At 46.2% G+C, this 12954-nt stretch overlaps 1 long non-coding RNA gene across 1 annotated transcript in view; it reads right to left on the reverse strand.

Annotated features, from left to right (window-relative positions):
* Nucleotides 1-697: 697 nt before the first annotated feature.
* Nucleotides 698-12954, reverse strand: part of LOC137563389 (uncharacterized) — a 96175-nt gene continuing 83918 nt past the window's right edge. The window contains exons 2-3 of the long non-coding RNA XR_011030341.1: nt 7190-7275; nt 698-848 (exon numbers count right to left, since the gene is read on the reverse strand). This is a non-coding gene — a long non-coding RNA (uncharacterized lncRNA). The remainder of the gene's footprint in view (nt 849-7189; nt 7276-12954) is intronic.

Below are 12954 nucleotides of genomic sequence, written 5' to 3' on the forward strand. Positions count from 1 at the left end.
GACCAAAAGACGACTAAGGTTTGCGGGGGTGGGTTTGGAGGTGAAGGGACCCCCGTTTAGCGGCGCGATAGCGGCGATTTAGCAGGGGCACACATGCCCCTGCTAACTATGAGCTCTGAAGCGAGATTTATTCTCGCTTCAGAGTCTCTTTAAGCGGCGTTTCAGGCGCAGCGTTTTTTTGGGATCTACCGCCGTCCCATTCAAGTGAATGAGAGCGTTTAGAGCTGGCTTTTGCAGGCTTTCATGAAAGCCTGGCGGTAGATCCCAGCGTTGCGTCTAGTCTCGAAAGCAACATGCTGCTTTCAGAGGCGGTAAACGCCAGGAAACGATAGCAGAGACCAGAACTGCTAGCCTTGAACGCTTCCCAAAAGCCTTCAAAAGCTAGCTTTTAAAGGCTAACGTTTAAACGCTGGCGTTTGAACGTGGCGTCAAGCGAAAGCTCAGCAGACGCCCGTGTGAACCAGCCCTAAAGCTGAGTAGTCACCTCGGGACGTAGGAAAATGGATCCCAGCGACATCACACGACGACGAACACTCCCTAATCCATCTTCCTGCTGGCGGATATACGTGACGTCATGCAACGGTACACAATGGGCGTGTACAAGATTTCCAGTCCATCTGTGCTGGTAAAGAATGAAGAAAACAGAATTAAAGTCTAAATCGGAGTACTCACCTAACGACGCCGGAAGATGGATCACAGCGATGTCCACTGGCGACGGGCGTTCCTCGATCCATCTTCCTGCCGGCGGGTATGAAGCGATGTCACGCAATGGTACACGAGCAGTTCGAACCAGAGTTCAAGCGATTGCGACACTCTGCACGGGAGTCTTTGGGGATCTTAAAGAGACACTGAAGCGAAAAAAAAAATTATGATATAATGATTTGTATGTGTAGTACAGCTAAGAAATAAAACATTAGGAGCAGAGACATAAGTCTCATATTGTTTCCAGTGCAGGAAGAGTTAAGAAACTCCAGTTGTTATCTATGCAAAAGAGCCATTGCACTCCACCACTTTCAAAGTCACAGAGCTCCGTCTTCTGAAGCTTATTATCTCAAGTGTCTGGCACTGTCTTGTTTATTTTCCTGCAGAGAACAGTTCAAAAGTTCACAAGCCTGCTCTGTAAAATCATTTAGAATGCTGAATAGTGTGTAAACTGCAAATATTGGAGAATGATGCAATGTTATAAAAAAAAATAAAAAATTATATAACTGAAAATAAAAATATGAGAATATTTTCTTTGCTACTTCCTGTATGTTCTAGTAATTATCCGTACTACACAACCAATTCATTATATCATAATTTTTTTCAGTTTCAGTTTCTCTTCTGATCCACCATGACGGTCGTTGTTGTCACACGTCGCCAAATGTTGCCGTTTAATTGTACGCTTATACCGACATCGCGAGATCGCAGAATCGATTGATTGTCGATCAAACAAACAACGGTTTTCGGAAAAATCGCATAGTGTGTACGGGCTTTAACCACTTGCCGACCGCACGCTTATACCGTGCGTCGGCAAAGTGGCAGCTGCAGGACCAGCGACGCAGTACTGCGTCGCCAGCTGCAGGCTGATTAATCAGGAAGCAGCCGCTCGCGCGAGCGGCTGCTTCCTGTCAAATCACGGCGGGGGGCTCCGTGAATAGCCTGCGGGCCGCCGATGGCGGCTCGCAGGCTAAATGTAAACACAAGCGGAAATAATCCGCTTTGTTTACATTTGTACGGCGCTGCTGCGCAGCAGCGCCGTAAGGCAGATCGGCGATCCCCGGCCAATCAGCGGCCGGGGATCGCCGCCATGTGACAGGGGACGTCCTGTCACTGGCTGCACAGGACGGATAGCGTCCTGTGCAGCCTCGATCACCGGGGGGGGGGGGGGGGGGGGAAAACAGGTAGGAGAGGGAGGGGGGAATTTCGCCGCGGAGGGGGGCTTTGAGGTGCCCCCCCCCCCCGCCAGCCACACGCAGGCAGCAGAGATCAGACCCCCCCTGCACATCATCCCCATAGGGGGGAAAAAAGGGGGGCAATCTGATCTCTCTGCCTGCACCCTGATCTGTGCTGGGGGCTGTAGAGCCCACCCAGCACAGATCACTAAAAACCACACTGGTCCTTAAGGGGGGGTAAAGGGTGGGTCATCAAGTGGTTAAAGGGAACCTAAACTGAGAGGGATATGGATGTTTCCTGTTAATCAATACCAGTTGCTTGGCAGCCCTGCTGATCTCTTTAGCTGCAGTAGTGGCTGAATCACACACCTGAAACAAGCATGCAGCTAATCCAGTCTGACTTCAGTCAGAGCACCTGATCTGCATGCATGTTTAGGGGCTGTAGCTGAAAGTATTATGGCCCATACACACGGGCTACAACTGTCGCCGCAACCACGTGGCACGCGCGTGTTGCTGCGACAGGTCGCCCGTGTGTATGACGCGCACACCCCAAACCGTCGCTACTTAGAGCTGTCGCCGGGCGATTGACTTGGTCAATCTTCGGCAAAAGCTGTCGCCGCAACTTCGACGCAACTGTCGCTAGTCCGCCGTGTGTATGCGGACTAGCGACAGCAACTCCATACACAATGTATGGAGCTTCCGGCGGGGGGACAGCGGGGGGGGAGGAACCTTCGGCGACAACTTCCGACGAATCTCCGTCCCTCTGTGTACGGCTGTGGCTCATGTGTATGAGCCTTTAGATACACAGAATCAGCAGGAGAGTCAGGCAACTGGTATTATTTTAAAAGGAAAAAGCCATATCCTTCTCAGTTTAGGTGAACTGTCGCGAAAATCTTAAAATTTAAAACACATACAAATAAGAAGTATGTTTCTTCCTGAGTAAAATGAGCCATAAATTACTTCTCTCCTATGTTGCTAGCATTTACAGAAAGTAGTAGAAATCTGGCATTACCTGGCTTTGGGCGAGTCCATCTCTCCATAGGGGATTCTCAGCATAGCATTTATTCTTTATAAAGACATTCCCTGAAAAAGATTTATACAAAAATGCTGGCCAGCCTCCCTGCTCACCGCACAATTTTTTGGCAGTTGGACGGAGCAACTGCCATTTACTAAGTGCATTTTGAAAATAAAGAAATCCCTGTGAATCCCCCATGAGGAGATGGGTTAGTCCAAAACCTGTCGGTTCTGTCAGATTTCTGTTACCTACTGTAAGTGACAGCAACATAGGAGAAAAGTAATTTATGGCTCATTTTACTCTGAAAGAAACATACTTCTATATACTAAATTGTATATGTACATACTACATATACTTAATTGTATATGTTTACATATATTTTAAATTTTAAGATTTTCGCGACAGATGTCCTTTAAAAAAGCTCGATTATCATCAGTGGTGGGTAAAAACTGCTATCTTGCCCTGGGCCCTATCTAATCTTAATCTATTTCTGCTGCCCATTTGGCAGCTGAGGGGCATATCCAAACACATGACAACCACTGTGCACCTCAGTACCAACAATGTGACCAAACGTAGTGAGACTGCACGCAATTAGCAACAGGGATTTCCTACATGGAAAGGGAGTAGCGTCTGAATGCCCATGTAAATTAGCCCAGAGACAATTCACATCACAAATATGTAATTCAACTGTGTATTTAGCTGCTAGCCTGAAGCTCAACTCTAAATGAAACAGTAATAGAATAATGGTCACTTAACATTTCTCAGAGTCGAGCTTGTGGATTTGTGGTCTGTGATCTCGGTGGTAATGAACAGAGACAGCAGCTCATTTGTTCTGCCATGATTAAAGTTGGCTGTCATGAGGACAGCCTGTTACAAGTGGCATGGAGAGTGATGGAGGGGAGCGGGGGAAGGGGCGGGGAGGTCTGCAGACCAGGTGGATTGTTCATCTCTTGCATTATAACCAGGGATGGTCGTAGTCAGCCAACTTCGCTACGCTGGAACAATTATGCTTCGCAAACTACGGTTTCAAAATCAGAAGCTTTGCTACGTTTGCATTTCGTAGACTACGGAAAATACGGAAGCTTCGCGTAGTGCGAAGCGTAGTGTATGCGGGCGCTTATTCCACAATAATCCGCTAAATATGCGCATGGGTGAACTAATATATGCGTACATTCCACCTTCCAATGCGGAATTGTATACCTATAGAAGGGCAATAATATTTCTGCGCATGCGCAATGATCCGTATAGACGCAGTTACCGCACGCGTAGTTGACTTCGCAATACATACGTCAACTACGCGTAGCGGGCGAATCTTTGAATAGCGGTACTACAACTACGCGGAAATACGTACGCAATGTTTTTAAACTTCGTCTATGAACTACGATGCGTAGTTGCGGACTACTACGCGTAGATTCGCACTGGCGTAGTTTACGAGCAACCCTGATTATAACCAGATGCCAAAGAAAGCTTATTATCAGATGAGTAGCTATTAAACAATAACTGGGTTTTTTTGTTTCATTTGTCACACGCGCTCCCACCACTTTCACGTCGACTTGAGCGTTCTGCGTCTGCGCAGGGGGAGCGCTTCAGGATGGACTGCGCCGGCACTGACTGGCCCCAACTGTAGGATTTTTCGGGGCCAGTTGCGGGCGAACAGAGAGCGAGAAGAGGATGCCATAGGGGTGATCAGGCCGGAGGGAGCTGGAGGAAGTCCCAGGTATGTATATTTTATGGCATGGGCCCCATCTCTGGTACACTTTAACTGCGTCAACATCTTGAAAGATCAAGCTGTGTTTGTTTCTGGAAAGGAGTTAGCAAACGTGGAACCCAGCGTGCAGACATCTTAGACTTGCTCAGTTCATTATGAATAATTTTCCACACACTACCATAACTGAGGTCAGCTTCATTCATGATCATATTGATGGTTGTTAGTCTGTCTTCCAGGATTAAGTACTCCACTTTCTTCAATGTGGCCACATTGTTCATCAATGATGGTCTTCCATGTCTTGGTTTCGTCTGTGAGGGGCATGTGACCACTTTGGGAATTCCTTTTCCATCTCACAATAGTATCATGCATAATAGTTTCCATAGACTACCATCATCTCATCATGAATTTTCCCGGCACTATTACCCTTTAAATCCAGAAATTATATCACACTGATAACTTTTCTATCTCACACTTTAGTCAATTCCGGCACAATCTATAAAAGAAATTAAGGATGTAATGAGCGGATGTTCTCAACGTCATGCACTTAGGAACCAGTCAGGGGCACAACTTCAAAAACAGCAATGAGAGGTGCAGTTCTGAACCACTGACGGGCCTGATAAATCCTGCAAAAAAGTTTTCTGAGCAGATTGTCATCCACACAGGTATATGGACCAGTCCAACATTCCTTCACCTTGCTTAATTCTCATTGCTAATGTACAAATGGTTATAGCTACCAAGAGGTGCGTAACTACAGGGGAGCTGCAGGGGACCAGCCCCTGTGATGGCAGGGCGGCCCAAAAGCAGTAAGGCCCTCTGATAAAAGGGTCCATCATTCAGATCAGGTGTTTTTGTGGCTACACCTGTTACAGGTGTAAAGATCACGATGTCCAGACACCCTTGCAAGATGGGTCTCCAGGCTGTGAGGGTCACCAGTGGTGGCAAGGGTAAGGTCAAGGTGTAAACATTGGAGGCAGGGGCAGTCCACCCATGATGCCAGGTGAATGGCGTGCATCAGGCGGCAGGGACGCTACAGCTGCGGCCGTGGGGAGATAGAGAGGGAGGGAGGAGCAAGCTGTCTACCCACTGAGGGAACCTACCTGGCCAATCTATACTTGGGCAACTATACTGGCTACCTATACTGGGGAAACTAAACTGGCTACCTATACTGGGGGCAACTATACTGGCTACCTATACTGGGACAACAATACTGGCTACCTATACTGGGGGCAACTATACTGGCTACCTATACTGGGAGTAACTATACTAGCTACCTATATTGAGGCAACTATACTAGCTACCTATACTGGGGCAACTATACTGGTCTGGCCACCTATACTGGGGATAACTATACCTGGCTAACCTAAACTGGGGGCACCTATACCTGGCTGCCTTTCTACCTATACTGAGGGTGTTTTTCTTTTGGTCGCACTGCAGCTATAACGTGCTGTGCAAATTGTCAGGTGCTGTGCAACCATTTAAAATGGGGGGGGGGGGGGGCACATCCTCACAAGTTTGCCTCAGGCAGCGAGAAGTCTATAACCGGCCCTGATGGGGGGGGGGAGGGGGCAACTATACTGGCTACCTATACTGGGGAAACTAAACTGGCTACCTATACTGGGGGCAACTATACTGGCTACCTATACTGGGACAACTATACTGGCTACCTATACTGGGGGCAACTATACTGGCTACCTATACTGGGAGTAACTATACTAGCTACCTATATTGAGGCAACTATACTAGCTACCTATACTGGGGCAACTATACTGGTCTGGCCACCTATACTGGGGGCAACTATACCTGGCTAACCTAAACTGGGGGCACCTATACCTGGCTGCCTTCCTACCTATACTGAGGGTGTTTTTCTCTTAGTCCCACCTAAGCTATAACGTGCGGTGCAAATTGTCGTGTGCTGTGCAAACATTTCAAATCGGGTGAGGGGGGCGCATTCTCGTGGGTTTGCCCCAGGCAGTAAAAAGTCTAGAACCGGCCCGGATTGGGGGGTCAACATCAAAGTTTTGCTCAGGGGCCCCATGGTTTGAAATTATGCCCCTGGAACCAATGATTCCACAATTTCATCAATATACCATAATAACTTCTGGGTGATAATTAAAGAGACACTGAAGCGAGAAAAAAAAATTATGATATGATTTGTATGTGTAGTACAGCTAAGAAATAAAACATTAGGAGTAGAGACATTCTAATATTGTTTCTGTTATCTGTGCAAAAGAGCCACTGAGCTTCATGACGTTCAAAGTCGCAGAGAGCTCTGTCTTCTGAAGCTTGCTATCTCAACTGTCAGTCACTATATTTTCTTCTGTAACAAAAAACGTGGGTCTGCAGCACACAAGCTCTTTATTGGAGCTAAACTTGGAAATGATACATGCAAGCTTTCGGACAATCCCTGTCCTTCCTCAAGCTAATCACAAAATGAAACAGCAAAGACTTAAATCAGCACCAGCAGGAAATGACATCACATCACATTACGCATAATCCATCATTAACATAATTAGTCATTAGCATAATTAGCACAACACTGGATAACAGTTAACCCTGTAATCATTGAAAAAAAACACATATAATCGTATTTACGTCATCCTGCGACTCTCCCTCGTATAGTGGTTAAAGTCCATTCCCTTCTGTCCCTTTCTTAACACAAAAAAGTCCATGAAGGTAACCTGTAAATCAGAGAAATAAATGCAAGTCAAAATCATGGTTTAAACCATCAGGAGACAATGTACCTAAATTATTTATCCAAAAAACTTCTTTCCTTTTTAACATAAGTACCCGGTCACCCCCTCTCTGTAGTGGGGGTACATGATCTATCACCATAAATTTGAGGTCATCAGCAACATGCCCTTTCATTATGCAATGTCTAGGGATGGGTAAATCCAAAGTGCCCGATCTAACTGTAGTCCTATGTTGTGAAATCCTGTTCCTAACTCTCTGGGTAGTCTCTCCCACATATAAGAGACCACAGGGACAGCGAATGAGATAGATGGCAAACTTTGTCTGACAAGTCAAAAAATGACGTATATCATACTTCTTGGTCCCTGCTGCATTCTCAAAATTAGTGGTTCTAATCATATTAGTGCATTCAGAACATGAGAGACAAGGAAAACAACCTTTGCGACCAGTAATGGGGGCCATATCCATTGTCGGTAGAGATCTAACATCAGCCCTGACTATCCTGTTTCCTATGGTAGGATTTCTACGGAACGCTTGAATCGGGGGAGTAAGAAACTCCTCAATGTGAGGATACGCATTGGCAAGAAGATGCCAATGCTTTTTCAGGATGGCAAAGACTTTCTGCGAAAACGAATGGTATTGACAAACAAATGGCAATCGCTTAACATCTGGTCGATCCACTGGGGGACTATTCCTAACCTGGGCAACAAAATCTCTCGGATATCCACGGTCAAAAAATTTCTGACACATTTCCTCTTTGCGTTTCTCAGCAAGCTCAGTCGGGCCAACAATCCGATCGACCCTCCTGAGTTGACTGCGAACAATGGAACCAAAAACCCTGGGGTTGTGATAACTATCAAACCTCAAAAATCGGTTGCGATCAGTTGGTTTGGTATAAAGATCTGACCAAAAATTACTATCAGTTAAATGGATGGTGGTGTCCAAAAAAGAGACCCGTTTGGTATCATGTTCTATATTAAACGTGATTGAATCATGTATTGAATTCAAATAATCGTGAAAAGCCATAAGGGATCCAATGTCGCCCCGCCATAGCGCAAAAATGTCATCAATGTAGCGCCACCACGCCAAACAATGCGTGGCGAACGCCACATTGGAAAACACAGAGGAGACCTCCAATTTATTCATAAACGCACCTGCGAATGACGGTGCGACATTGGATCCCATGGCCGTGCCTCTCCGCTGCAAATAGAACTTATCCTGGAAACGAAAATAGTTGTTATCAAGAACAAAATGAAACAATTCCTCAAAAAACATCAATTGATTATCATCATAAATATCGCTCTCACGTATGAGGTCCATAGCCGCCTGTATACCCTCCCCCTGGGGGATAGACGTATACAGGCTCGATATGTCCCAAGTTACCAGGATAATATCATCAAGACCTGTCCCATTTATAGTTGATAACCTTTCAAGAAAATCATTTGTGTCTCTTACATATGCTCTGGTTGTTCTCACTATTGGGTTTAATACCCTGTCTAAAAGTGTGGCTATTGGTACAAATATGGACCCAGTTCCTGCCACAATGGGCCTACCTGGGGGAGCAAACAAGTTTTTATGCACCTTCGGGAGTGTATACAGTACCGGAGTCCGTGGATGAGTCACCAACAAATAATTGTACAGATCCTTAGCAATGGTTCCCTTTTTCAACGCGTCATCCAAGATGACTCTAACTTTCTTTTGTAAAGCAAAAACTGGATCAAACGACAATTGTGTATACACCCTCTCATCAGAGAGTTGTTGCAGAATCTCTCTTTTGTAGTAGTCAGAGTCCAATATTACAGTGGCCCCGCCGTTGTCAGCCGGCTTCACTGTGATATCTTTCCTGCGGGACAATTCCTTTAAAGCCTCCCTTTGTGAAGGTGACAAGTTATGTGGAGTGTGATCCACTAATTCCTTAGCAATAAGTTGCTTCGCATCATGGTTAACTTTATCAATAAACATCTCAACAGCTGGATAAGTGGCTGGGGGAACAAACTTGCTTGATTGATATATTTTCTTCTGTAGAGGACAGTTCAAAAGTTCACTAGCCTGCTCTGTAAAATCATTTAGAATGCTGAGTAGCATGTAAACTGCAAATATTAGAAAATGATGCAATGTTATAAAAAAAACACTATATACCTGAAAATAAAAATATGAGACTATTTTCTTTGCTACTAATGTTCTATTAATTATCCGTACTACACAACCAATTCATTATATCATTTTTTTTTTTTTTCGGTGTCTCTTTAAAACTTTACAATTCACCCTCGTATATAATAATTTTGCTCGATGGAAAGTAGGATCTGAATGCATGGTGTGTACCAGGCCTAAAACAAGACTTCTAGCTGGATGTTTTTCTGCAAAACTCGCTCTTGCAAGAAAAAGGTAACATTTGGTACCTATGCTTACTAATCATACGCTATATTCTGAATCTGTGTCAGAAGCTAGGATTCAGGCGTCTGCACATCACAGAAGTAAAACGTTGGTAAGATTGATATCTGTCACTTGCATCAAGCTGACTTTTCTCACAATCTCTTCCTGACAGTTTATCAGAGGTTTAAAAAAAAAATTACAGTGAAACTTGTCTCTTTCTTTTCTTCTTTCAATTTCCCTGTAAATAAGAAACACCTGCTGTGCTGTGTCAGTTACATAACGGTGAGTCTGGGGGCCACAGGTGACCAGTGTTGCATTTCATCGATTTCACCTACATAATTACATTTATAGCTGAGGAAGAAAGCCAGAGAGGGGTAGTTTATATGTCCTGAGAACCGTTCAGTCGCTGCTTTGTGTAATGTGACCTCACAATGGATGTTGTTACTCGCACAGCACTGGGATCATGTATGAGGGTTACTGGCTGCGATATAACAAAGTCAGTGCCATAAGACATTAAAGTTAAAGGAAATCTGAAGCCAAAAAAAAAAAAATTTAATCTGCGATCCGGGTGAGCAGTAGCCTCTGACTGGCCACGACTGGCCAGCTTTCAGGGCCTGGGAAACATGGGGCAGGCACAGGATGACTTCAGGGGGGCTGCAAGAAGCCCCAGGTATGGTAAACTGATTTTATTTTAGGCTTAAAGGGAACCAGATATGAAGAATGAAAAAGATTTTATATATACCTGGGGCTTCCTCCAGCCCCATCCGCCTGGATCACTCCCACGTCGCCATCCTCCGCTGCCCGCAGCTACGAGAACCAGTTCCCGTTGCTGACATTGGCGCCAGCTTATGCAGGAGAAGTGTGCCCTCTACGTATCTCTCCAGCGGCTGCTGGAGAGATACGCAAACAGCGCACGTCTCTTACCCTAGACTGGATCCGATTGAAGGAAGTGTGGGGACCCAGTTCTTGTAGCTGCCGGCAGCGGAGGACGGCGGCGTGGGAGTGATCCAGGCAGATGGGGCTGGAGGAAGCCCCAGGTATATATAAAATCTTTTTCATTCTTCATATCTGGTTCACTTTAAATAACCCTTTAAATTCCCACTATGGCCCCTGTTTAATTAATTTTTTCTACTGACTTTTCTCTTTAGAGAGCATTTTATATCTCTATTCAGCACTATTCAAAATGTAGCAGCTATGTACAAAAAGAGAACCAGAGACTAGAGAAAAAATGTTTTATACATACCTGGGGCTTCCTCCAGCCCCATAAGCCTGGATCACTCCCACGCCGCCGTCCTCCGCTTCCTCTATCCGCCGGTACCGGGTCCCGTACTCCCGGGCCAGTCGAGCCAGTCGAGGCAAGCGCAGTGCGTCACTGTCGGCGGACGCGGGCAATTTTCTGCATCACAGGGGCTCCCTCCATATACTTACGCATCCACCTCCATACTGCGCAGGCGCATGCGTACGGATATGGAGGGAGCCTCTGTTCATGCGGAAAATTGGTCACGTCCGCACGAAGTGACGGGACCCGGTACCGGCGATAGAGGCAGCGGAGGACGGCGGCGTGGGAGCGATCCAGGCTTATGGGACTGGAGGAAGCCCCAGGTATGTATAGTAGCTTTTCACTGATCACTGTGATTGGCTCACAGAGATCAGAAGGTCAGGAGCCAATAAAAACGGCTCCAGACTGAGTTATGGAGTTTTGCTGTCTTTAGACAGCTAAGTTCTGAGCCGGTGGGGATGCGTTTTTTTTACTGATCAGGTGATGTTAAAACTATGCCGCATCAGGCTTAAAGAGACACTGAAGCGGAAAAAAAAAAATATGATATAGTGAATTGGTTGTGTACTGTAATGATCCGCTTAGCTTCCGGCACAGGTAGGCAGCTTTTTGACCACTGTTCAGGTCTGCATTCTGCAGGTCTCTGGAAAAGAGACCTTTTGTCAGTTTTGCAGCTTGCTGCTGCTGGGGAATTTGCATACGTTTGTCATGCAAATCTCCTAGCCACATCCTCTGGAGGCTTGTACTATAAAAACCATGTGATATCACAGACCTTCGCTGGTCATAAGGGTTTGTCCTGTGAAACACTCCTGGAGCGTCAGCCATGCTTATCGTTTGAAGATTAGCTTAGAGTAATTCCTGGGACTGCATTAGGCATCCTTGCTAGAGCAGTCAGGATTGTATTATTTGTATTGCCTGTTCTGTCTGTCTGTTGTACTTGGATCGCACTTGCTCTGACGGAAAGGGCAGTGGATCCAGCTCGCTCTGTTTCTATACTTGGATCACACTCGCTCTGGCGGAAAGAGCAGTGGATCCTGCTAAGCTCTCTTGCTATACTTGGATCGCACTTGCTCTGACGGAAAGAGCAGTGGATCCTGCTAGCCCTTTTGCCTTACTTGGATCGCACTCGCTCTGGCGGAAAGAGAAGTGGATCGTATCTCTCACTTATTCCTGTTTTCGTGTATCTGTCTGATACGAACGCTTGCTGGAGGCTCGGCGAGGTAACCGTTAAGCAAGCACTCGCGTTCTCTGTTTCATGTTTGTCTGTCGGTGGTTAGTTAGGCGTGCTTGTCTCTGTTGTGCTTAACATGCGGAGACCGCGCAAAAAACGCGTTCGCTGTTGCGAATGAGTGCAGTGTTCGTGTTTAGTTAGCGTTTGTTATTTTCCTTATCTTCTCATTGTATGATTGCTGTGCCTTTGCTACTCTCATGCCCTGTCTTGCTTAAGCCTTGTGTCACCTCTGGCAAATCGCCCTCTCGCGATTGCGTTCCTACTTCGTTTCTGCTGTTGTGTGTGCACCGTTGCGGGTTGGCGACTAGATTGGGGCACATACATACATTCTGTCCCTGTGCTCATTCTCTTTCGCAATCGCTTCTCTTGTGATTGCGTTCTCACTTGGTTTCCTCTGTTGTGTGTCCACCGTCGCAGGTTGGCGGCTAGATTGGTGGACATACATACATTCCTCATCTGTGCTTATTCGGTCTTGTGTCGCTGTTAGCAATCGCCATCTCTGGCGATTGCCTTCTCACCTGATCTTCCTAGTTGTGTGTTCATCGTCGCAGGGTGGTGACTAGTTTGGTGGACACACATACCCTCTGTCGCTTTAATCTCTCTCTTTCAGGGCTATCTTGCCCTGCATTTCTTCCCTTCGTACAATTCCTGTCTGGCGTCTGTGGCAGGGCAGAGGAGCTGTTCCTCTGCACTCCACAGCTCCACCTGCCGACAGGAATTTCCCTCTACAGGTGCATTGCACCTTTTGCTGGGTTCTCTCAAATTATACGCTTGTGGAGGGTCTCCGCA

Source organism: Hyperolius riggenbachi, chromosome 1, assembly GCF_040937935.1.
Source record: "Hyperolius riggenbachi isolate aHypRig1 chromosome 1, aHypRig1.pri, whole genome shotgun sequence".
NCBI lineage: Eukaryota > Metazoa > Chordata > Amphibia > Anura > Hyperoliidae > Hyperolius > Hyperolius riggenbachi.